Here is a 27,376-nt window from a genome sequence, read left to right as displayed (position 1 = left end):
TACTAAGGGGTTCAGTGGTTCTGCAATTGTAATTTGGGTGAATGGGCATGGAAGTGCCATTGATTGGCATGGAGTGATGAGTAAACATTGGGGTAGGTGGATGGGTGTAAGTTGGTATGGTGGATATGAGGGAACATGGAGTTGGGTGGGGCGCGTCAGTGACATGAGGTAGCCCAAGTTGGCAGAGGAATGTGTGTCGCCGAGGGTGAGGGGCAGGAGGTTGGTGAGGGGGGTCTTCTTTGAGGGATACGTTTTGCTTCATTGTAACAGAGCACAGAGGGGGTGTCTTGTACAGCCCACCTTACATACAGAAGCTGCCATCACTGCCTCTAAACTCTTTCTGGGGGGTGGTGCGCCCCTCAACCCCATCCTACCTCCCCCCAACCCCATAACACAAATCCCCCATTTGCAAGCGCTTTATGCTGAGTTGGGTGGCAAGCTGGAAAATGTCCCAACTCTCGTTATACACCTCTGGAATGGAAATCCAGCCCATTGTGACCAATTTTGGGCAGCAGACTTCTGAAAGACACCAGGGCATGAGTGAGGTTGCAGAAAAGATCCCAGGAAAGTGAGATTTAACAGTTACACGGATAGATTGAAGAAGTTGGGAAGTTCTAATGTTGAGAGGAAATTTGAGAGAGGGAGCCAAAATCATGAGCAGGCTGGAGAGAGTAGATGGCGAGAAACTGTTCCCATTCCCAGAAGGTCAAGACCAACAGGTTACACGAGGAAAAGCTACACTTTGCAGTGAGTTGTTAGGATCTGTAATCTATTGCTCAAGGCTGTGGGAGCTACAGGTTCAATCACGGTTTTCCAAAGGGAATTGGAAAATAATCTAAGAAGGAAAATCTGCCAAGCTCATGGGACAGATGGGGCAGTACGACTAGCTGAGCTGCTCTTACAGATAGCTGGCAGGGACACGACAGACCGTATGACCTCCTTCAGTTCAGAAACCATCCTTCAATACTATGATTTTATATTTAGAAGCTCACAACCATTCAGAACTGTCTTGGCATTATTGACATGAATGTGCCAAAGTCACCTAACCTGTCACTTAATTACAAATGAATCTCCTTATCGCATGAGCATTTTCATTTGCTTGCATTGCAATGTGCATCATTAGATTCTCTCCGAGCACAGAGCTTCACTCGGAATTAAATCAACTTAATCTGACACGTAGGGTAATCCTGAATGAGATTTGACGGCGCGTGTACACAATCACTTTGCAGTTTTATCGAATTGTTGTAACTCAAAAGATGTGATATGAGGGCTCATCAGGCAACTCAATGGGATGATGCACACTGTTGTTCGAACATTGCGTTGTCACATTGGTAGGCAAGGTCACTCGGTCGAAAATTGGATGTGTGCAATTTTCAGAAGAAACGGTTTGACAGAATAACATTTGCTATCCAACATCCTGACAACACCAACTTAAATTTACGTTGCCGCCAAGAAATTGAGGCGTGTGAAGGAAAACTTTGTATCGGGATAACACTTTTCACTTTCCCGGGACATCCCAAAGGATTTCACAACCAATGAAGTATGTTTGAAGTGTAAACGCTGCTGTAACGTAAGGAAATGTGAAACACTGGTCAGATAATCTGGTTTTCAGCTGCTGGTTATGGGGAGGTGTCCGAATGGCAGTGTTACAACACCCGGGGCTGGTGAATGATCAATTCCAGTCCCACTTGACTTGGAGCCCCCATACAATTGAAGTTAACTATTAATCATCAGAAAATATCCAAAGTCGTTAGACTTTGGCTGCCCAATAACAACAGCCGCCAGATTTGTAAATTTCAACACAATTAATTTTTAAAAAGTGAATAAAAATAACTACAATTAAATAGGCAGCAAATTCCTAAACCCCCCCGTCCTTTAACTCACTCCACCCGCTAAACATACACAAGACGGACAAACACAGTGGAGAAACAGAGGGGTGTCAAGCAAAATTATGCAAAGAGCAAAAGGATGAAAGTTCTGTTTTGGATGGATGCCTTTGTCAAGGGGCTGGTTTAGCACAGCGGGCTAAACAGCTGGCTTGTAATGCTGAACAAGGCCAGCAGCGCGGGTTCAATTCCCATACCGGTGTCCCCAAACAGGTGCTGGACTGTGGCGACTAGGGGCTTTTCACAGTAGCTTCATTGAAGCCTACTTGCGACAATAACCGGTTATTATAATTATTAAGGGTCCACTTTTTCACTTTAGTGTGAACGTTGACTGTGCCTTTCGTTCGATCGCTCAGACATGTTCAAAGCCCTGACCAAATTTCCTATCTGTACAACGATTAAGGAACAAGGTGTGGTGATAAAATAATCAGACAACGACGTCTGCATATTGTGTTTTATTGAGGGCTGGGTAGTGACAGCTTTGAAGTTGCTGCAGTGTCATCGGTAGAGCTGAATGGATTCCAATGTGTCACCTCAAAAATCTCCTGAGAGCTGGTTCAGAGCAGATGTCACCAAAGATATACACAGTTGTACTTTCCCTTTGGAGTCTGATGTTCTTGGGTTAAACCCACACTCTAGCGATGAAGCACTTGGGTGGGTTGTCTTATGAGGAAAGCTTGGACTGGCTGGTCTTGCATCCGCTGGAGTTTAGAAGAGTAAAATGCCCACAGAATCCCTACAATGCAGAATGAGGCCATTCAGCCCATCGAGTCTGCTCTGTAAAAGCACCCTACCTAGGTCCATTCCCTGCCCTATTCCACTAACCCCACTAGCCTGCACACCCTTCGGACACAAGGGGTAATCTTAGCATGACCAATCTACCCAATCCGCTCATCTTTGTACTGTGGTAGGAAACCGGAGCACTCGGAGGAGACCCACACAGTCACGGGGCGAATGTGTAAAGTTACCCCTGGTGATGCACTGCCCAACGTTTATCCCTCAATCAATATCACTCCAGAAAAATCTGATGATTATGACATTGCTGTTCGTGAGAAGCTGTGAGAGGTTATTCATGAAGGCCCCATCTTTTCAGTGCTGTGATCCTCAGGTTAAATCACCCCCACCAGTGGGCAGCACGGTGGCTCAGTGGGTTAGCCCTGCTGCCTCACGGCGCCGAGGCCCCAGGTTTGATCCCAGCTCTGGGTCACTGTCCATGTGGAGTTTGCACATTCTCCCTGTGTTTGCGTGGGTTTCGGCCCCACAACCCAAAGATGTGCAGGCTAGGTGGATGGGCCACGCTAAATTGCCCCTTAATTCGAAAAAATGAATTGGGCACTCTAATTTTTTAAATCACCACCAGTCAGCTCTCAAAAGGGAAAGCAACCAATGGTCAGCCGGGAGTATGGCGACTTTACTTTTACCTATTTGTGGGAGCTTGCTGTACGCAAATTGGTTGCAATGTTTCCTACATTACAACAGTGGCCGAAAGATGCTAAATAAAGTCTTGCTCCTTTTTGGCGTGACACCTTGCCATTTTGACACACTGCCATCTCTTTAAATAAGTTGCGGTACAATTGAAAAAAAAATGAAAATCGCGTATTGTCACAAGTAGGCTTCAAATGAAGTTACTGTGAAAAGCCCCTAGTCGCCACATTCCGGCGCCTATTGGGGAAGGCCGGTGCGGGAATTGAACCCGCGCTGCTGGCCTTGTTCTGCGTTACAAGCCGGCTGTTTACCCCACTGTGCTAAACCAGCCCCATTGGTGCTTCATAAGCCCCTGCTGTTCGCCCTGCACCCTCCAAAGACCGAGAAGCTTGCCCCTCTTAGAACTCCTCGAATCAGCCGACAGAGGGACACCATCCATATTCGCATGCACCGAATTCGCACTCAGGTCGCAGAGGTCAAAGGCCCGTCGTCTGACCAACCCGACCACCGACGTTCCGTTCGCTGAGAGTCTGCTGGCAAGCTAGAGGCCCTGCACTAGAAAAGAAAGGCATGTTGAGCTGACGTTAATCTGTCTAAAAATTGAATCACATCAGAAGTGCAGTTGGGCTTGAACAAAAGATTTCGTCAAAATTTTATTCTTAAGGGAAATTGCGTGTGATCAAAAAAAACATTTGAATAAAATATTGCCTGACTTTAAAGAGAATGAAACTCGAAGATGTAAAGCCTTCGGCACAAGGTACCTCATTGACTGGATTTCACTGAAAGCCAAAACATTAGATTGTACACTCACAAGAACTCGCTTTGAACACACCAGGAATTATTCATATATTCCCCAAAGACAGGACCATGTTCATGATAAGAACTAGCAGACAAATCAAAGCAAAGAAAAAAATCTCGGACGAGTGATCTGCACGCCACAACTAGATAAAAGTCAAGCAGCCGTCTGAATTTAATCAATCATTATTGGGCCAAATTACTCTCGATTTGTATTGTTTGGAGCATGCACGTCATTTGCTTCTGACCAATCTGTAATATTTACAGTGAGCTGTCAGGTCCAGGAAGAATGATGGGTTCTCAATGGTCTTTGTCACGTTACAAACCAGATGCTGCTCCTATCAACCGCCTGGATTGCCTGGGAGACCTTGTGTGTTTGCTTTTGAAAATAAAAGTTAAAAAATATTTACGTGATCAAGTGTGACAGTCGGAGCTCTGTTACTGGTCCGCAACGTGCTTCAGAGCTGTCTTTGGTAACTTGGGCATGAATCCAAAGACCTCTCCACTCGATTCTTAACCATGATGGCCAGATTGCAAGCACAATGTTATCCCGCAATGTGGTTGTTGTGTGCGGTTGTGGGGACATAATTGAGATTTGTTTTGGCTTTAAGTATCCCATATTGAACTAGCAGGTTCACCTCAATGTGCTTATTTCCATGATGTGGAGATGCTGGCGTTGAACCCGGGTGAGCACAGTAAGAAGTCTTACAACACCAGGTTAAAGTCCAACAGGTTTGTTTCGAATCACTAGCTTTCGGAGCGCAACTCCTTCATCAGGTGAGGAAGGAGCTGCACTCCGAAAGCTCATGATTCAAAACAAACCTGTTGGACTTTAACCTGGTGTTGTAAGACTTATTACTGTGCTTATTTTCAGCATTTGAATCTCTCCCTCACTGCACTGTCTCACATTAATCTCACAGTGTTGCAGTAACCCGTCCTATGAATTAACCTTGAAGTGCAGTTTAAGTTTTTAAGGTAAGTAAACCTGGCAGCTGGTTGTGCGATTAGCATGGTGCCAAGAACAGCAAATGAATGGATGACAAGATAATTTATTGTGCTGGCATTGTGAAGGGCTGTTGACCAGGAAACCCAGAGGACTCAAGAACAACAGAGGACGCTGGGAAAGCACAGCAGGTCTGGCAGCATCTGTGAGGAGAGAAGGCAGAGTTAACGTCTCGAGTCCTTTGGCTCTTCGTCAGAACTGAAGGGAGGGAGAACGCGTTTGAGCTGTGAGAGATTGCAACACAGAGTAGCAACTTTGAGAACAAGACAGATGGACTTGTGCTGGAGGGGAAGGGACAATACATGCACAGGATATTTTTTGAAAAAGAGGTTTAAGGTGGAGGAGAAAGGTTACAATCGAAAGCTGCCGAACTCAAGGGCCCACCTGGAAAATGGGATATTGCTCTTTCAGCTTGTGCCAGGGTTCACTGGAACATCTGTGGTAAACCACTGTGTTCTGATATTAGAGGTTGTACGGTAGAACCTGCACTACAGGTTCACCTGTGGCCCCTGCATGCTAGCTCCGCCCCGGAGGCGGGGAATAAATATGCATGGCCTCCAGTTCGCAGCCATTTCGCCAGCTGCTGTGGGAGACCACACATCTGATACTAATAAATTGAGGCACGATCAATTTGACTGGAGACGAAGTTGAATCCAAACTGAGGCTTTATTAGTATCAGATGTGTGGCCTCCCAGAGCAGCTGGCAAAATGGCTGCGAGCTGGAGGCCACGTATATTTATACCCTGCCTCCGGGGCGGAGCTAGCATGCAGGGGCCACAGGTGAACCTATAGTGCAGGTTCTACCGTACAACCTCTAATGTCAGAACACAGTGGTGCAGGAAGCCAAGTGCATACATGTGGGCTGGAGAGCAAGATGCTGAGTTAAAATGGCAAGCGACGGGGAGGTTAGGGTCATGCTTGCGGACTGAGCCATGGTGTTCCGCAAAGTGGTCACACAGCTCTCAAAGGGGAAAGCAACCAATGGTCATTTGGGACTATGGTAACTTTACCTTTACCTATTTGTGGGAGCTTGCTGTGCGCAAATTGGTTGCTATGTTTCTTAGATTACAGCAGTGACCGAAAGATGCCAAATAAAGTCATGCTCCTTTTTGGTGTGACACCTTGCCATTCTGACGCACTGCCATCTCTTTAAATAAGCTGTGGTACAATTGGTGCTTCATATGCCCCTGCTATTCGCTCTGCACCCTCCAAAGAACGAGAAGCTTGTCCCTCTTAGAACTCCTCGAATCAGCCGACAGAGGGACACCATCCATATTCGCATGCACCGAATTCGCACTCAGGTGGCAGAGGTCAAAGACCCGTCGTCTGACCCACCCGTCCACCGCCGTTCCGTTCGTTGAGTGTCTGCTGGTAAGCTGGAGGCCCTCCACGAGAAAAGAAAGGCATGTTGAGCTGACGTTAATCTGTCTAAAAATTGAATCACATGAGAAGTGCAGTTGGGCATGAATAAAAGATTGTGTCAAAAATTTTATTCTGAAGGGAAATTGCGTGTGATCAAAGAAAACATTTGAATAAAATATGTCTGAGTCTAGTCTCCCCAATGTAGAGGAGACCACATTGGGAGCAGCAAACTCAGAGGACTCTCTGTTCTTCCTGCTCTTCTTTGAATATTGGTGTGGGATATTACATTTTTTAAAAATAATTTCACGGAATGTGGGTGTAGCTGGGTGGGCCAGCATTTATTGCCCATCCCCAAGGGAATTTGAGAGTCAACCATGTTTCAGTGGATCTGGAGTCACAAGTAGGCCCGACCAGGTAGGGAAGACAGACTTCCTCCCTGAAAGGATATTAGTGGACCAGATGGGTTTTTACGACAACCAAGGATTGCTTCATGGTCACCGTTAGACTTTTAAATCGAGATTCTTTATTGAATTCAAATTTCACCATCTGCCCTGGTGGGATTTGAACCCGGGTCCCCAAAGCATTACCCTGGGTCGCTGGAGTACGAGTCCAGCAACAGTACCACCACGCCACTGCCTCCCCTGATGCCCACCTAAACCGAGAAACAGAGCCTCAATTTATCATCTAACAGAGGGCAGCTCTGGCAATGCAACACTCTCCTCAGTCTGGAACACACAGCGTGGAGCTCAAACTCTAAACCATTCGCTTATTTCGAGTGAAGAGAAAATAAATACTAGCATTTTCTCATGCTTTATGTGATCTTCGGATCTTCCCAAAGTGCTAGCAGGCCAATGATGTAATCTTAAAGAGTAGTCACAAGCCTAACTTCCTATGTGGAAGCACCACAACCAATTTGCACAAAGCGAGCTCCCACAATCAGCAATATGATAATGTCCAGATAACCTCTGTTGTGAATATTGATTAAGGGGTAAATATTGGTCAGAACACTGGAGAGAACTCCCCCACTCTTCTTCAAAATTATTCCATGGGAATTTTTAACATTCGTTTCAGAGGCAGATATAATGAGGTGTAATAATAATGAAGATGGACTTGCTAAGTTGGGGCTTTTTGCACCACTGGTGAGGAGTTAAAGGGGGGAACAGGAAGAGATTGCCATAATTATGAACTCCCATCCTCCAGACCTATGGAATTCCCTTAATTCGAGCAGAGAATTTGACATTCAACATAAGGACCTAAGAAATAGGAACAGAAGTAGGTCATTCAACCCACCAAGCCTGCTCTGTGTTGTGGTGTTCTTTGTGTTGCTAAATTTAGGATGGCTACCGTAGTGTTTACAAAGACCACAAAATAGCTTTAAATTGAACAAAGCTATAAATGTATTAACATAACTAATTTGGATTCGACATTTACTCCTAGATAATACACAGTTGATAATGAACATATAATCTACACTCATCCACGACTAATCTGTACATTATAACATTAACTATGATCTGCTCTCACTCACACTATCTTTCCTTCAGTCTGTTCTCGAGCTTTCTCCTCAACCTCTCACCCATAAGGCTTGGCATCAATGTCTCATATACTTGTACATCTAGCTCCCTCTAGTGGTTGAATTAGACATTTCATTAATCTTTGCAGTTCTTACATTTATGACCATGTCACATATGTCACTATGTCATGTGACCTTAACTCAACTTTCCCGGCTGTCCCGCCTCACCCTTGACCCCCGTATCAATCAAAAATTCACCAACCTCAGCCTTGAATGTATTCAGTGACCCGGCGTCCACTGCTCTCTGGGGGAACGAATCCCAAACACGAACGCCCACCGAGAGACAAAATTCCTCCTTATTTCAATCTTAACTGGGAGACCACATATTTTGAAACTGTGCACCTTGGTTTTAGAATACCCAATAGGGGCAAACATCCTCTCAGTGAAAATCCTGTCCAACGTACTCAGAATCGCAAATGGAAAAAGCTGGAAAAACACAACGGGCAGGATTCTCTCAGCCCTGGACCGGGCCGGAGAATCCCTGCAACCGGGCCATGCCGCCCCGATGCCGGCACGCGATTCCCCACAGAGCGGAGAATTGGCGCCATTGGCGGCGGTGTGGGAGGTGCGGCGCCGGTCGCAGGCTGGAATGGGCCAAGCGGCCGTCGTGGAAATGCTGAGTCCCGCTGGCGCCGCCCACACCTGCTCGCAGCTGGCGGGAGCTCAGTGTGGAAGGGTCGGGTGGTGGCCTGTTGGGGTGGAGGGGGGGGGGGGGATGGAGGGGGCCTCCGACCCCAGGGGGGGCCTGCGATGCGGCCTGGCCCGCGATTGGGGCCCATGATCGGCGGGCCGTCCTCTCTGGCTGGGGGACTCATTTCCTACGCGCCGGCCCCTGTAGCCCTGCGCCATGTTGCGTCGGGGTCGGCACGCTGAAGGAAGCCACTGCGCATGTGCGGATCCCGTGGTGCGCAGTTCGCGCCGGGATCGGCAGCTGGAGCGGCGCGAACCACTCCAGCATCGTGCTGGCCTCCTGTAGGGGCCAGAATTAGTCCTGGGAGCAGCTCGTTCACGCCGTCGTAAAACGCAATGGCATTTACGACGGCCTGGACACTGCCGCGGGATGAGAAAATCCCACCCAACAGGTCAGGGAGCATCTATAGGGAGGAAGAAACTGAGTCAATGTTTCGAGCCTGCATGGCCCTTCTTCTGGACTAAAGAGAGGGAAAATGTGTTGGATTAGATGCCATACAATAGGGAGTGGAACAGCTCGAACAGTGATTAGGTGGGAGCTGGGAGCGATTGAAGCAAAGATGTAGCAAAGCTTAAGAAAGATGGCCCAGATGGGGAGGGGGAAGAAGTGTTTTTGCACAGGAACAAAAAAATGTTTGGGATATAAAAAAAAGGTAACAATGGGGGAGAAAGGTCTAGTTTCAATAAGATCACCTCATATTCTTCTAAACTTCAAAGAGTACAACCCATCCCACACTTTCCTCATTAGATAAATCCTTCACCCAATGTGTAACGAAGACTGGAAATCATTGCCCCTTTGGACACTGTCATTTCATGGTTATTCCAGCTCCTAAAATAGCACAGGGGATTCCATGCCCGTGGGGCCGGTGGTCAGTTAGAGTGTCATCGGGTCACAACAAATAATATCAAAGCTATTGATGAAGACAAAATGTGGCCATTACTGAAGCTACCACCTTTGGGAATTCTTACATCCAAGACCTGGCCATGACAAACCTTCCCAGCCCAAAAAGAAAGGGCGTTCAGGAACTGTGGAGGTCACAAAAGGTGTGATCCTTTCGCTTTATCTTGTTTCTCGCTCACTGTGAGAGAGTTCCTCCATCTGAACCTCAGCAATCCCTCACTGGACACTGGGGCCACTCAGGCACCTCTGTTTCCATGTTGAACAAAGCAATTTCGAAGTTTAGAAGAATATGAGGTGATCTTATTGAAACATAGACCTTTCTCCCCCATTGTTACCTTTTTTTAATATCCCAAACATGTTCTTGTTCCTGTGCAAAAACACTCCTTCCCCCTCCCCATCTGGGCCATCTTTCTTAAGCTTTGCTACATCTTTGTGTCAATCGCTCCCAGCTCCCACCTAATCACTGTTCGAGCTGTTCCACTCCCTATGATATGGCATATAATCCAACACATTTTCCCTCTCTTTAGTTCTGGAGACGTGTTAAACATAGAGTCATGGAGCGTAGGGTTTTACAGCCCAAAAAACAGGCCGTTCGGTCCATCGTGTCTGGGTCGGCCATTAAGCACCTATCGATTCTCATGCCATTTTCCAGCACTGGGTCGTAGTCTCGTACACTACGGCATTTCAAGTGCCCCTCTAAATTCTTCTTAAATATTGTGAGGGTTCTTGCCTCTGCCACTCTTTCAGGCAGTAATGAAATTAAGTAAAAATCGCTTATTGTCACAAGTAGGCTTCAAATGAAGTTACTGTGAAATGCCCCTAGTCGCCACATTCCGGCACCTGTTCATGGAGGCTGGTACGGGAATTGAACCCGCGCTGCTGGCCTTGGTCTGCTTTACAAGCCAGCGATTTAGCCCACTGTGATTTCCAGATTCCCATCACCATCTGGGTGGAAACATTTTTCCTCAGATCCCCTCTAAATCTCTGGCTATTGGCCCCTCTATTAAAGGGAAAGTTCATTCCTATCCACCCTTTCTATTTCCCTCATAATTTTGTACACCTCGATCAGGTCCCCCCTCAGCCTTCTCTGCTCTAAGGAAAACAACCCCAGCCTAACCGGCCCCTCTTGATAGCTGAAACGCTCCAGCCCAGGCAACGTCCTGATGAATCTCCTCTGCACCCTCTCTCGGGCAATCACATCCTTTGCATAGTGTGGTGACCAGAACTGCACTGAGGACTCCAACTGGGGCCTAATGAGCGCTGCACACCAACTTCACCATCCCCTCCCTGCTCTTATATTCTACATGTAGGATCTGGCTTGCCTTTTTTAAAAGAGTGGGCATCAGGGAGTTCAGATGTTGAAGACAATATAATATCATCGAACAGTAACTAACACCAAGACTTCAACTTTCTGATATTTCATTCAAATAAGCCTCAAAGGTAAATGCTGACAGTCCGCAAGCTGATGAGGGGGTATGAATACATAATTTGATGACTGGCGCCATCTGTTATATCTAAAAAGGGATTTGCTTGACACCCAAATACATTTTTTCATTCAATGATTGCTGGGACAAGGATTTCTTTATCCACAATGTCCTGCATGGCAGATCTTTAGAACACACCAAAGGTGCCGTGATTCTCTCTGACTAGACTATCAAGGGGAAGTTGCTTAAGTTATTCCAAATCCCAGCCTTTTGCCTAGTTGCAATTGTCCAGTGCTCGGTTCTCATTGATAACGGCTACATAACCTTCGGGAACATTCAAGGGTGATTGTAATTGATTTTTGGACACTAAGGGGATCGAGGGTTATGGGGAGTCAGTGGGAAAATGAAATTGTATTGGGAATCAGCTTTGAGCATATTAGATGACAAGGCAGACTCAATGGGCTGCATGGTTATATTTTATGCGCTCGCCTACTCTGGCCACCCATGCCTCTGGCACCAATGCCTCGCTCTTGCAAAAGCTGAACGCATGACAAAAGACTTACCAATCATGGGAGCTTGAGGAGGCCATTCAGCCCCTCAAGCCTGCCATGCAGTTCAAAAACCCTTCAGTGCATTGGTTTATTGTCACGTGTGCAGTGAAAAGTATTGTTCTGCGTACAGTCCAGACAGGTCATTCCGTCATGAAAAGAAAATACATAATAAGGCAAACATAAAATACACAACGTAAATACATAGACACAGGTGAAGCATACAGGAGTGTAGGACTACTCAATAGCGAAGATGTGTGAAGAGATCAGATCAGTCCACAAGAGAGTCATTCAGGAGTCGTTTTGAACCTGTTAGTGCGTGTTCTGAGAATTGTGTACCTCCAACCTGATGGAAGAAGTTTTAAGTGCGAATAAGCCGAGTGGGAGGTGTGGACAGAGTCAATGGATGGGAGACGGGTTTGTGTGATGGGCTGGGCTGTGTTCACGACTGTCTGAAGTTTCTTACGGTCTTGGGCCGAGCAGTTGCCATACCAGGCTGTGATACAGCCAGATAGGATGCTTTCTATGGTTCATCTGCAAAAGTTGGTAAGAGTCCAATGTGGACATGCCAAATTTCCCTAGTTTCCTGAGGAAGTAGACGTGCTGGTGTGCTTTCCTGGCCGTATCGTCGACGTGGGTGGACCAGGACAGATTGTTGGCGATGTGCACACCTAGAAATTTGAAGTTGTCAACCATCTTCACCTCTGCACCATTGATGCCGACAGAGATGTGTACGATACTTTGCTTCCTGAAGTCAATGGCCAGCTCTTCAGTTTTGCTGACATTGAGGGAGAGATTGTTGTCATCACACCACTCCACTAGGTTCTCTGTCTCCCTCTTGTATTCTGACTCATCGTTGTTTGAGATCCGACCCACTACGGTCGTGCCGTCAGCAAACTTGTAGATTAAATTAGCTCTACCTTGTTTTGGGATGCCTTGAGGTTGCAACATGGGTTATTTTTTTTCCTTATTTCTTTCAAGTACAATGTGGCTACATTTTAACTCTACTTATCTGCCTTTGATCCATACCTCTTAATACCCGTACCTGAAAAAAACACGTCATCTGTTTTAAAAGAATTTTCTTTTTCATTGGATGTGGGCATCTCAGCATTTGTTGTCCATCCCTAATTGCCTTTGAGTGATTGACGATCTTCCAGGATTAGTAATTGGAGGTTATAACTGTAATACTGTCAGAAATGCCGATAAAACTGTTCTTATTGCCAACTCTGAAGAGAAACTGCAACGGATTTTAGATACAGTGATTCCAATCAAAAACCAAGATGACCCTGACCTCAGTCATTGAGCTTCACTGTGCCGTTGTGTTGAAAGCAGAACTCCAGAGAATTGCCTTTTATTGAGACTTATGAGAAGATGGGGCCAACACTCAACATTCAGAAGACCAAGGTAAACTGCAAGGAGGAAATACAAATCTTACAAATGGATCCGGATAGGTTTGAAGAGTGGGCCAAAATGTGGCCGATGGAGTTTAACTGGGATGAGTGTGAGATCATGTATTTTGGAAAAATGGGAAGGCAACTTAATATCTTAATAGGCAGGGACTTTCGAGTGCTCCGATGCAGAGGGAGGATCTTGCTGCAGTGAAGTGACAGTCTTCCTGCGCCAACATCTCCACCAAGATGTCGAATAGTGCTGGCAGAAGCATCACAAGTGCATGCAACAGGCTCAAGGACCTGCTTTCAGCCTCCCCAGCCGAACTCTGGTAACGTTACCAGAAGACGCGTCTGAGCACGGACTTGGAGCAGTGTGCACCCAGAAGGGCTTTTAATAATAATAATCGTTATTGTTGTCAGAAGTGGGCTTACATTAACACTGCAATGAAGTTACTGTGAAAATCCCCTAGTCGCCACACTCCGCCGCCTGTTCGGGTACGCAGAGGGAGAATTCAGAATGCCCAAGTTACCTAACAGCTTTGGAGTCGGCACTTTAGCCCCTCGAGCATGATCCATGGTTCGATACGATCATGGCTGATCTCATCATGGTCTCAACTCCACCGTCCTGCCCGTTCTCCGTAACTCTTCAACCAATACCAATTAAAAGTCTGTCTAACGGGGCAGCACGGTGGCGCAGTGGGTTAGCACTGCGGCCTTACGGCGCCGAGGTCCCAGGTTCGATCCCGGCTCTGGGTCACTGTCCGTGTGGAGTTTGCACATTCTCCCTGTGTTTGCGTGGGTTTCGCCCCCCACAAACCAAAAATATGCAAGCTAGGTGGATTGGCCACGCTAAATTGCCCCTTAATTGGAAAAAATGAATTGGGTACACTAAATTTATTTTAAAACATTTTTTTAAAGTCTGTCTAACTCCTCCTTAAATTTACTCCCTGTCCCAGCCCCCACCGCGCTCTGAGGTAGCTAATTCCACAGATTCACAACCCTTTGGGGTAAATAGTTTCACCTCAACTCCTTTTAAAATTTGCTACCCCTTATCCTGAAACTATGACCTCTCGTTCTAGAATGCCGCACAAGAGGAAGCATCCACTCCATGTCTACTTTATCCATACCTTCAACCCCTTAGTTCTCCCCTTAGTTGTTTAGTGCTCCTCTTGAACTGTTCATTCAACATGTAAATATTAATATTTTTCATGAAGCAGCCTCTGGTGCACACTGTGGCTATGTGTAACACACACTACACTGTCTTCAACAGGTTGTTCCGTGAGAGTGTCGAATTTGTACAGTTTTGCCAGAATGTTCAGCGTTGAGATGCACAACTGTACCGATTTATCGGGTTTCTGACCAGCAGGGTTGAAACTGTGTCTATCCGTGTTTTATCTTTGCAGGCCCGCAGATTTGTTTGAATTTCTTTCATCGTACCTTCTTTCTCTTCCTCCTCCTGAAACAGAAAAGGTTCCGATTTCTCCACATCCGCCAGGTTCAGCTTGTCAGACAGAACGGCCTCGCATTCGATGCACCATTCCTTCTCGAGCCTTTTCCAGTTGGAGGCGATGTTCTCATTAAAATCACTGAGGCCAATGCGTCGGAGTCCTTGTGCCATCTCAACCAGCTCCTGACATCGTTCATCATTCTGCGGTTGTGTGAGAATGGAGGGCCAGCCTGATGTGTTGGGTACTCTGCTACACAGATGAACCAACACGGTTGCGAATGGTACAACTGTTTTATTGCTAACATTTATTTACAGTGGTAAACTGGTTACTGAGGTTCAATCATAACCCTAGAATCTGAGGACCTACTCCTAATACTATCTTGGAGCGGCACTCAGCACATGGTGGATGTCTGAGTGGCTTGCTATGAGCTCTGTGCCCTGAGCTGTCTCCTGCTGGAATCCCCCCAGGAAGTGTCGTGTTCCCTGTTTTTAACTGTGTATGCTCTTGCCTGTGATTGGCTGTGGTGTTGTGTGTGTTGATTGGTCCGTTGATCTGTCCATCAGTATGCATGTATGTTTGTACCACGATGTTTACCTGAATATCATGACACAGCCGATATCTTAAACAGTTCATTAACTGAAGCACTCTACATGGAGAATTTAAAATGCACAGAACATGAATTTGAGCTAAAACTGGCGCAAACCCCAAACACATTCTTTCCCTCGCCTTTTTCAGAAGTGATATATATATATATATCTTTATGCAAGTACATAGACCTTAAACTTGGGGTTTGGTCTGCTCAACCTCCCTGGAGTGTAATCACACAGGTTTGCATGCCCTGGGAGGCAGCCGAGTTATTGTCCACATGGCGGATGGCTTTGGTGAGCATGGCAGCTGTAGATTTTGTTACACTGGCAGCAGGAAGGATGTCCAGCTCAGCTGGTGTGGGAGGTACGGACTGCAGGTTCAGTGTGTCAGCCTCTGTGGCTATTAGCAGCGGTGGTTCAGGTACCTGAAGCAGACATCGCTGGTCCCTGTGCACAGGCTGCCCTGCAATACGCAAACACGTGCGCACTCGACGTCACCTCCCTTAATCTCAGGGAAACCTGTCCATCTTAGTGACTCAGTGGGGAAATACAAATCAACTAATTGGTCTGGGTTAGTGAATCGAGAACGAGGGGATGCGATCAGAAAATCAGAGCCAGGCGAGGAGAGCAAGAGCCGTATTTTCTCCCAGAGACTTTCTCCCTCAAAAGGTTGTCAATGCAGGATCAATTGGAGTTTGCACAATTGAACTCTACAGCTTTCTGAGCGGTACGAGTATCAAAGGATCTGGTGCCAAGATGAATAAACAGAGTTGTATTGATCACCCCATGTCCGACCTGATTGGTGCAGGAGGCTCAAGAGGCTGAATGGCCTACTCCTGAGGCTTTGATCATTCTGCTCCTTAACTTCTGTAACTCTATTTTTCTCTTTGTGTTGGAGAAACACTTTCTGATGTATATATATCTCTACATATACCAGACAGTAGAAAAAGGTGTTGCCGATAAAAGATTTTACACAGGCACAGACCTTTAAAACTAGGACATTTCACCAGCTGCATTTCTAAATAATTTTTCATTCCTTCCACGAATGAAGGAAAAAAAGAAGTTGCCTGTCTGCAGTGCTTTGCATCACCTGAAGGTATCTCAAAGTACTTCACAGCAAGCAAAGTATTTTTGGAGTCTAGTCACGGTCGGAATGCAATGCAGGAAAGGTAACAAAGAGATTTGCACGCAGCAAAGTTCCATAAATGGCAACAAGATTAACGACCACAAAACGGCTTAGCTTGTATTGTAGAAAAAGAAAATGAGCGCCATTGGATCTGATATGATGCATCCCATGCCCGAGGGGCTGGATGATAAGGAATCCCAGGATTCATCTTGGAAGTAATGCAAAGTCCTGGACCTACCAGCGTTTTTGCCACTGCACACTCCAATTGAGCGAGACTGCTTGAACAAGGAAATCACCAACACAATACATGGGATCAGAAAGTTGTAAGCTACTCTGTTCGATATGAAGAGGTGGACGTGTCAGTTTTCAATATTAATCTGTCCATTTTGTGTATCAATGGCGCACCTTCAAAAAATCTGCTCAACGACCACCATTATTATTTTTTAAAACAACAGCTCTGTGTTGTCTGAAAACTTAATGACACCAAAGTCTGTGACTTCTCTTTTCCTGACATTGTTAACTATTTCTGAAAAATTAATCAGTGAAGGGAAATTTGCTCTTTACTGTCTATCAAGCACAGTGCTTGATACTCTTTCTTTGCCCATCTGTACATCACTGCATGGTACCATACATCATAGAATATTAAATCTCAGCAGGAGACCATTGGGCCCGTCATGTCAGTGCCAGCCCTTAGGAAGAAATAATAAAAATATTAATAATCTTCATTGTCACAAGTAGACTTACATTAACACTGCAATGAAGTTACTGTGAAAAGCCCCTAGTCACCACATTCCGGTGCCTGTTTGGGTACACTGAGGGAGAATTCAGAATGTCCAATTCACCTAACAAGCACGTCTTTCGGGACATGTGGGAGGAAACCGGAGCACCCGGAGGAAACCCACACAGTGACTGGGGAATCCGCACAGACGGTGACCCAAGCCGGGAATTGAACCTAGGACCCTGGCGCTGTGCAGCAACAGTGCTAACCACAGTGCTACTATGCTGCCCTCTATCCAAACTATCCAATCAGACTCATGTCCCCTCTCTTTCCACAAAGCCATCAATTATTTCCCCTTGAAGTATTGAACCAATTCTCTTTGGAAAATTACCGCTGAATCTGCATCTGTTGACCTTTCGGGCAATGCTTTCCAGGCCGCGACAACTCGTTGCATAAAAAAGAATTCTATCATCCCTCCTCCAGTTTTCCCAACCATGTGCCTTTTGTTTAGAGGGCAGCAGGGTAGCACAGTGGTTAGCACGGTTGGTTAACAGCGCCAGGGTCCCAGGTTCGATTCCCGGCTCGTGTCACTGTCTGTGCGGAGTCTGCACGTTCTCCCCGTGTCTGCGTGGGTTTCCTCCGGGTGCTCCGGTTTCCTCCCACAGTCCAAAGATATGCGGTTTAGGTGGATTGGCCATGCTCAATTGCCCGTAGTGTCCAAAAAAGGTTAAACTGGGTTACGGGGATAGGATGGAGATGTGGGGCTTAAGTGGGGAGCTCTTTCCAAGGCCTGTGCAGACTCGATGGGCCGAATGGCCTCCTTCTGCACTGTACATTCTACCCAAGCCTGCTGCGAGCAGAAACCATTTCTCTTCAGTCACTCCATCAAATCCCCTCACAATTTTGAACATCTCAATTAAGTCTTCCTTCAACCTTCACTGCAAAGGGGCGGAAAAGGCACTTCAGGATGTAAGCTCTTCTGTGACCAGTTGAGGGCAGTGTAATGACAAAGCTCGAGCTGTCGTTTGCTACAACTTGCCTTATAAACCAATCCCTTTTATATTGGCTGTGACTAATTGAATGATTTGCCACTTAAACTGATGTTAAAAAGTCACGAACAGGTGCTTTTCAACGGGAACACAGCAGAGGTGCGCTCAATGAGTGGTCATGGATTTTTGACTGAACGCAATATATCTCAGAGTATCTGGGGAGTCAATCATTTGCTGGGTCCTGTATTACGTGAAGGTGCCCGACACTACCATAAAAATATCGCCTGGAAAACGCTCAGGACTGCACGGGAAGCACAGGCAACTTCAACTAGGAACCCTGTGCCCAACCAAACATTGGACGTCAAAGAGAAAAAGCCAGATAATCTGTTCTAGGATGTTGGCTGAGGGCAAACTTGACCTGGACACCGGGGACAACAGTGCTCGGGGATCCTGTATGTTTATCTGAGAGGGCAGAAGAAGCCTCGGTTTGTCTTAATCAGAAGACGGCACCACCGGAGAGTCAGCCTACGTTTTGTGCTCTGCTCCTTAGAGTGAAGCAGGTACCCACGACCTTTTGACTCAGGGACTGAGTCACAGCTGGGTTGCCGGGAGATCGAACAACCAGGGGGCGTTGGAGGCCCAGGTTCAAATCCTACCTCTGACACGACAGATGGTGAAATTGGAACACAATAAAAATCTTGGCCATTGTTATTAAAAAAAAAACATCTGGTTCACTAATGTCCTTTAGGGAAGGAAATCTGCCACCTTTACCTGGTCTGGCCTACATGCGACTCCAGATCCATAGCAATGTGGTTGACTCTGAACTGCTCCCTCACGGGCAATCAGGGACGGGCAATAAATGCTGGCACAGCCAGAGGTGCCCACATTCCATGAACAATTTTTGAAAAAATCTGTGGTGTTCGGAAATGATCCTATATTTTCCAAATAGATTTAGAGTACCCAATTCATCTTTTCCAATTAAGGGTCAATTTAAGGTGGCCAATCCACCTACCCTGCACATCTTTGGATTGTGGGGGCGAAACCCATGCAAACACGGGGAGAATGTGCAAACTCCACACGGACAGTGACCCAGAGCCGGGATCGAACCTGGGATCTCGGCGCCGTGAGGCAGCAGTGCTAACCACTGCTGCCCTAAAATTATGCTACTTCTAATTAATTAATAATCTTTATTGTCACAAGTAGGCTTACATTAACACTGCAATGAAGTTACTGTGAAAAGCCCCTCGTCGCTACACTCCGGCGCCTGATTGGGTACACAGAGGGAGAATTCACCTGACAGCACGTCTTTCGGGACTTGTGGGAGGAAACTGGAGCATCCGAAGGAAACCCACGCAGGCACGGGGAGAACGTGCAGACTCCGCACAGACAGTGACCCAAGCCGGGAATCGAACCTGGGACCCTGGAGCTGTGAAGCAACAATGCTAACCACTGTGCTACCATGCCACCCAGCTGGGAAGGAAAACCTACCTTACATTGGCAGCCACTGAAGAATCCTGAATGGGGGAAACTCGGCACCTGATCTGCTCATCAGAAACTACAGGGCTGAATTTTCACGGAGTTGGTTAATCTCCAGAGCCATTTATAGCAAGCGGCCGGGACCCAATTACGGGATTCCATCCCCCATCCCCAGCATGAGCAATTTTCACCAGCACAGGACAAGGATGCAGGTGCTGAACCACACCCTGATATCCTGAGCATTAAAGATCCATTGCAGGGGTTTACATCTCATAGACCAGCACAATCTTTGTGGAGTTGGGTCAGCTTCGCACTGGCTCATAGGTCACTGCCCCTCAGAATAGTCTGGATTCGGGAATATTTTGAAAGGTAATTTCAAAACGTCTGTTGTATGACCCTCATGGTCTCTCACACTCCCCATACCAATTCAATGCCGACTCCTGTCCCTTCCATGACCATTCAAACAACATGCACTGTGCACATAACCAATGAGCCGGATAATAACGATGGCAAGTGTGGAACGGCTGAGAAAAAAAAAACACTTGCAGAAATGTTTCTTTAAAAAGACCCGTTGTTCCTACAACTCCTGCAAGATCGGTGAGTATCATTAACAGAGGCCCCAAACACTTGACACCTCTTAGTTTTGTCTGAATAACATTTGAGACATTGAAAAAAGAGATCAGCTAAATAACTTATTATAACCAGTTAACGACGTCAATCAAGCAAAGTCAACAATTCACTTCACTTGCCAAAACGGAATCCCTACTGAGCTAATGCTTTTATTGGTCTGATATCTTTGCATTGAATTGGCATGGAGAGCTTGCCTCGGCAATCAGGGTAAAGAAACATGGGAATGTAGGACTTGGGAGCAGGAGTAGACCATTCAGTCCTTCTAGCCCGGACTGTATTACAATCAGATCATGGCTGGTATGGTTGTGGACTCAATTCCACTTTCCTGCCTGGTCCCTTAACTCTTGACTCCATTATCTGTGAAAAATCTATCTAAATCAGCCTTGAATAAATTCAATAATAATAATCTTTATTATTGTCACAAGTAGGCTTACATTAACACTGCAATGAAGTTGCTGTGACAATCCCCCAGTCGCCACATTCCGGCGTCTGTTCGGGTACACAGAGGGAGAATTCAGAATGTCCAAATTACTTAACAGTACGTCTTTCGGGACTTGTGGGAGGAAACCGGAGCACCCGGAGGAAACCCACGCAGACACGGGGAGAACATGCAGACTCTGCACAGACAGTGACCCAAGCCGGGAATTGAACCTGGGACCCTGGAGCTGTGAAGCAATTGTGCTAACCACCATGCTACCATGTTGCCCTAACTTGATTGGGTCAGCTCTCTTGAATGGGACAGCAGCTCCAACAGCGCACTCTTAATTGGCCATTGCCGCCAAAATGCCTTCCCAGGTCTTACTGCCGGCTGGAGGATTGTTGGTTCGCACCTTCGACCCCACGCCAGCAGGCCTTCACAGTTGCCCGGGATATTCAGCCTTAGGGTTCTAAAGGAATGGCGTAACATTGATCTTACCTTGTCCAGAACAGCAGAACCAGAAGACACAGCCTACATTTATATTGGCCGGGGTTGGGGGTGTAAGTCGTAAAGAAACGCTGCGGAAAACAATATTCCAGAGAGTGAGGAGTCAGCAGCCCCTGGAACAGGTTCCCAAGGAAGATGGTGGAAGTATTGCGCGCCTGCGAGTAATGGGTGACATTGGACCCATGTCCTCAAACTCCCCATCACTGCTTTAGCCTCACTTCATGTCAGGGTCTGTTGTATACCAATTGATAGAGAATTTATTGCTATCATTTGTCAGCAATTCCTTTATCATTATCATGTGACTGTCTGGTTGGTAGACGGTGAACTAGATGGATCTTGGCACACACTCGGAGGCCGAGCTCCAGGCCATCATCAACACCGTCACAGGGGTGTACAAGAGCATGGGCCTTAAACTAAACATCCGCAAGATAAAGGTCCACTACCTATTTGCCCCTGCCACACAACACTGGCCCTTTGATTATCAAAATCCATGCCAAAGTCTTGAACAATGTGTACCACGTTCCATATCTTGGGGGCAGGATTCTCTGTCGGTGGGATCCTCCGCTTCGCCGGCAGCGCATTCACGCTCGTGGGATTGCCACAATGTGAAACCCCATTGACCGGCTGCCGGGACGGAGGATCCCGCTGCTGGCGGGCGCTCGCCGCACCAGAAAACGGGTGCAGCGGGACGGAGAATCCCGCCTGGGAACATCGACAACGATATTCAACACCGCTTCCAGTCTGTCAATGCTGCCTTTGATTGCCTGAGGAAGAGAGTGTTTGAAGACCAGGAACTCAGGCCCGGCACAAAGTACATGAGCTACAGACTGATGTGTTGGGTGCTCTGGATCCGTGGAACACATACAGGCCACCAACACTTCAAATAGTGCAACAATATTTTATTAAGTTAGAAACTGTTGAACATACTTTCACTGTGGGTTAACATGATGTTAGATTAAACTAAAGACCTATGCCTGTCCGAACCAGTTTGTGCACTCAGCACATGGTGAGGACCTGTGCTGTAAGCTGTAAGCTCTGTCCTTGTAGGAGGCTGCATCCCGAATGAGCGGGAACTCTGATGTCCCCTGTCTTTATAGTGCGTGTGCTCTAACTGGTGATTGGCTGCGGTGTTGTGTGTGTTGATTGGTCTTGCTGTGTGTCCATCAGTGTGTGTATATCTGCACCATGATATACTGGTGTATTTTATGACACAGACCAGTAATGATTCCAGCCCCACTTTCTTGACTTGGGCTGGGATTCTCCGGTCCGAGTTCACCCCGTTACCGCTGCCAACAGGAATGGAGAATCTGTCGCTCAGCCGAAACCCCATTCACTGCAGCGGAATCGGAAAATCCCGCCGGTGTGAACGAATGGAGAATTTCAGCCATGGACAGCCATCACCTATGTACAGCAGACACCTCAGAAGTACCTGGAGAAGTACCACCAGCGTTGCCTCCGCGAATTCATTGGCAGGATAGGCGCACCAATGTTAGTGTTCTCACGCAAGCCAACATCTCCAGCATCAAATTTAGAACAGATGTGCAAGGCAAGTTTTTTACACAGATGGTGGTAAATATATGGAACGCGCTGCCTGGGGAGGTGGTGGGAGCAGGTACGATAGCAGCATTTAAGGGGCATCGAGACAAATATATGAATAGGGTGGGAATGGAAGAATATGGACTTGTAAGTGCATACGGTTTTAGTTTAGGCAGGTAGCATGGTCGGCACAGGCTTGGAGGGCCGAAGGGCCTGTTCCTGTGCTATATTGTTCTTTGAGACTCCTGAAACAAGCACGCTACTCAGAGCTTCAACACGACATGCGAGCCCCAGGACAGGAGAGGAAACATTTCAAGGACATCCTCAAAGCCTCTTTGAAAAAGTGGAACATCGGCTCTGGCACCTGGAAATCCCTGGCCCAAGACCGCCCGAAGTGGAGGAAAAGCACCCGGGAAGGAGATGAACGCCTCGAGTCTCATCACAGAGAACAAACTGATGTCAAGTGTCAATGGCAAAAGGATCACTTGGCAAACCGGGCACCCAATCCACCCACTCCTCCAACCACCGTCAGTCTCACCTGTGACAGAGACCGGCGAGCACACATTGTCATCCGAGAACTCATTTTTAACGTAGAAGAAAATCATCCTCAAGAAGAGGTGGACCATGGCACTTTATCATCTCTCAATTCCTGTGTGCCCATGTTTCCAGATTTGTCGATGGGAACAGGCGTGCCAAAGAATCGCTGAGGAAGATCACTCCACTCATCTTATGCCCCTAAATTTTCCCACTTAAAACATCACCAGACAAAATCTGGCATGTGGCAAATAAGCCAGAATGAGTTTCACTCCTTATTTTTCAACGCAGGTCCCATCAGCTCTGCCCCAGTGCAGAATTCATCTTTCTTTCTGTGCACTCTCGCCTCCCGAGGCGATCTCTTTGATGTTTTTATTTTGAACTAGCACCAGCTGAAGGGTCAGTGCCCTGACAATGTATGACCGCATCAATGATGGATAGACGGCGAGACAAGGTAATCAAGAAATAAGCCTGGGTTTGCAAAGGAAAGGAAGGAAAAGTTACATTTATATTGCCCCTGTCTCGACAACACAATGTCCGGCTGAGGTTTATAACCAATATGTATTTTGAAATGTACTCACTGTTGTAATACAGAAAGCTGCCACAAACAGCAATGGATATGTGACCAGACCACCTGTTTAATGGGCCTGTTCAGGGATACATATTGGCCAGAGCATTGGGGAGAACTCCCCTGCAAAGTGACATGCCATCTTTTCTTTTATTCTTTCATGAGATATGGACATCACTGGCAAGGCCAGCATTTGTTGCCCATCCCTAATTGCCCGAGAAAAGGTGGCGATGAGCCACCATCTGGAACTCCGGCAGTCCACCTAGTATCTGAAGCAGTTTGGTACAACTGAATGACTTGCGAAGTTTACAGGTGCAACAGGTGATTAAGAAGGCAAATGGAATTTTGTCCTTCATTGCTAGGCGGATGGAGTTTAAGACTAGGGAGGTTATGCTGCAATTGTATAAGGTGTTAATGAGGCCACACCTGGAGTATTGTGTTCAGTTTTGGTCTCCTTACCTGAGAAAGGACGTACTGGCACTGGAGGGTGTGCAGAGGAGATTCACTAGGTTAATCCCAGAGCTGAAGGTGTTGGATTACGAGGAGAGGTTGAGTAGACTGGGACTGTACTCGTTGGAATTTAGAAGGATGGGGGGGGATCTTATAGAAACATATAAAATTATGAAGGGAATAGAAAGGATAGATGCGGGCAGGTTGTTTCCAATGGCGGGTGAAAGCAGAACTAGGGGGCAGAGCCTCAAAATAAGGGGAAGTAGATTTAGGACTGAGTTTAGGAGGAACCTCTTCACCCAAAGGGTTGTGAATCTATGGAATTCCTTGCCCAGTGAAGCAGTAGAGGCTCCTTCATTAAATGTTTTTAAGATAGAGATAGATAGTTTTTTGAAGAATAAAGGGATTAAGGGTTATGGTGTTCGGGTGGGAAAGTGGAGTTGAGTCCACAAAAGATCAGCCATGATCTCATTGAATGGCGGAGCAGGCTCGAGGGGCCAGGTGGCCTACTCCTGCTCCTAGTTCTTATGTTCTTATGTTCTTATGTTAACCTAATCAGGTAAGGTTGGCAGATTTCCTTCCCTAAAGGGCATTAGTGAACCAGATGGGTTTTTACTCAATCGAGTTGATTGAACCCAGGTCCCATGAGCATCGGTCTGGGCTTCAGGATGACTAGTCTAGCAATATACCACTACACCACCGCCTCCCCCATATACGTCCCCTGAGAGGGTATATGGGGCCGCAGTTCAACGTCTCACCCCAAAGAATGGCGCCGCCAACAGTGCAGCCACTCCCATGGTACTGCATTGGATAGCACTGCACTGGAGTGCTAGCCTGCATTACGTGCTCAAATCTCTGGGGTGCGACTTGGATCGCAAGCTTTTGACACAGAGGTGAGAGTGCACCCCAGGGTGTTATTTCCCACGAATGGGTGGCTCTAACTTAAACACAGTGAAGTTATGGGGAGACCAGTAAGTTAGTGTTTTCAGATATTAGGAAGAACGAGAGGGGACCACTGATTTTTGTTGCTCCAATCAAATAGAGAAAAACAAGAGATCAGTGATGGGCCGATCTATAGCCTTTGAGCCACATGTGCAGCCACAAGACATTTTTGTTGACCGTTTTCCATTCCGCTGATTTCCGTCCCTGTAGTTCTTTCCCGATCAGTATGGTTGAAGTGATTTGCATGTAAAGCAAGGGCGAGTGAAGTGAGGTGTGCACTGATTGTTCACAACATTGACTGAGAGAGCCGTGCGTTCCCTCTGCGTCCAAAGTGTAAATATTTATTCTGCTTTTACCATTTGAAGTTGATGACAGTTCTATTAGGGATTTTCTAGAACTGGTTATGAAATATTTGGCATGTATTAAATGTATGTAATCTTATTCATGGGATCATGTGTGGTGATCTTTGGATTGGATTGGATTGGATTGGATTTGTTTATTGTCACATGTACCGAGGTACAGTGAAAAGTATTTTTCTGCCAGCAGCTCAACAGATGATTAAGTACATGAGAAGAAAAGGGAATAAAAGAAAATACATAATAGGGCAACACAACATATACAATGTAACTACATAAGCACTGGCATCGGATGAAGCATACAGGGTGTAGTGTTAATGAAGTCAGTCCATAAGAGGGTCATTTAGGAGTCTGGTGACTGTGAGGAAGAAGCTGTTTTTGAATCTGTTCGTGCGTGTTCTCAGACTTCTGTATCTCCTGCCCGATGGAAGAAGTTGGAAGAGTGAGTAAGCCGGGAGGGAGGGATCTTTGATTATACTGCCCGCTTTCCCCAGGCAGCGGGAGGTGTAGATGGAGTCAATGAATGGGAGGCAGGTTTGTGTGATGGACTGGGTGGTGTTCACGACTCTCTGAAGTTTCTTGCGGTCCTGGGCCGAGATGTTGCCATACCAGGCTGTGATGCAGCCAGATAGGATGCTTTCTATGGTGCACCTGTAAAAGTTGGTAAGAGTCAATGTGGACATGCCGAATTTCCTTAGTTTCCTGAGGACGTATAGGCGCTGTTGTGCTTTCTTGGTGGTAGTGTCGACATGGGTGGACCAGGACAGATTTTTGGAGATGTGCACCCCTAGGAATTTGAAACTGCTAACCATCTCCACCTCGGCCCCGTTGATGCTGACAAGGGTGTACAGTACTTTGCTCCCTGAAGTCAATGACCAGCTCTTTAGTTTTGCTGGCATTGAGGGAGAGATTGTTGTCACTACACCACTCCACTAGGTTCTCTATCTCCCTCCTGTATTCGGACTCATCGTTATTCGAGATCCAGCCCACTATGGTCGTATCGTCAACAAAGTTATAGATGGAGTTCGAACCAAGTTTCGCCACGCAGTCGTGTGTGTACAGGGAGTAGAGTAGGGGGCTAATTTGTGGTTCTAATCCGAGGATGGTTGGCACAGTGTTCACAAGACCACAACTAGCTTTTATATTAAACAAAGCTTAAGATTTATTTGCACTACTTAATTGGATTCAACACTTACTCCTATAATAAACATACAATCTACACTCATCCACAGCTAATCTCTACACTAATACAGTAACTATCATCTGCTCTCACTCACGCTATCTTTCCTGCAACCTGTCTTCTAGCCTTCTCCTCAACCTGACCCACAAGGCTTAGCATCAATGTCTTATATAGCTCTGCATCTAGCTCCCTCCAGTGGTTGATTTGGACATAACATTAACCCTTACAGTTCTGTATATTTACCATAATGTCACATCATGGTTAGTCAACAAGCCCAATTTCAACCTTGTGGCCCACTGAGGTGAAGGAGGACCACTCATGCAGCCCGCTCACTAGCCTAGGTTGCCCATCACTGTAAGAGAAGCTGTGACGTCCAGAAAGAGATTGAGGGCTTGGGTCGTCAGTAGGCCATTTTGGCCCTCGAGCCTACACCACCATTTGTGCCACAAGCTCATTTATCCACCTTCCATGTCCCTCAATACCATTACCTACAATTAGTGATTGTGCTCAGTCTTAGTATTCCCCATTGATTGCCACTCTCTTTGGGGGAGGGATTGCCAGATTCTGTGTGCGTTCGGACAGCCCCCTGGAGGGCCAGGCTCTCACTGAAAGAAAGATCAACAATGAGGCTGGGCTGACTTAAAACAATGATGTTAAGTATTGGAACCCTGAAGTGAACATTCAATGCCTTATGCTTATCCATCTTAACATTTATACGGCAATATTATAATTTAAAACATGTTCAGATAAAGGAAATGGAATAAAGAAAGAGACTAGCTCAACTTTAATGCAACAATCTGTATTGCCAAATCCATCTTAATAATCTTTATCTGTATAAACAATGCTGTTGCTGTCAACGCAGTGCACAAAATAATCTGTCTTAATTGTGTAAATATTAAACAAATTTATCAGA

Source organism: Scyliorhinus torazame, chromosome 7 (assembly GCF_047496885.1).
Source record: "Scyliorhinus torazame isolate Kashiwa2021f chromosome 7, sScyTor2.1, whole genome shotgun sequence".
Taxonomy (NCBI): domain Eukaryota; kingdom Metazoa; phylum Chordata; class Chondrichthyes; order Carcharhiniformes; family Scyliorhinidae; genus Scyliorhinus; species Scyliorhinus torazame.
This window is presented reverse-complemented; position numbering follows the sequence as displayed.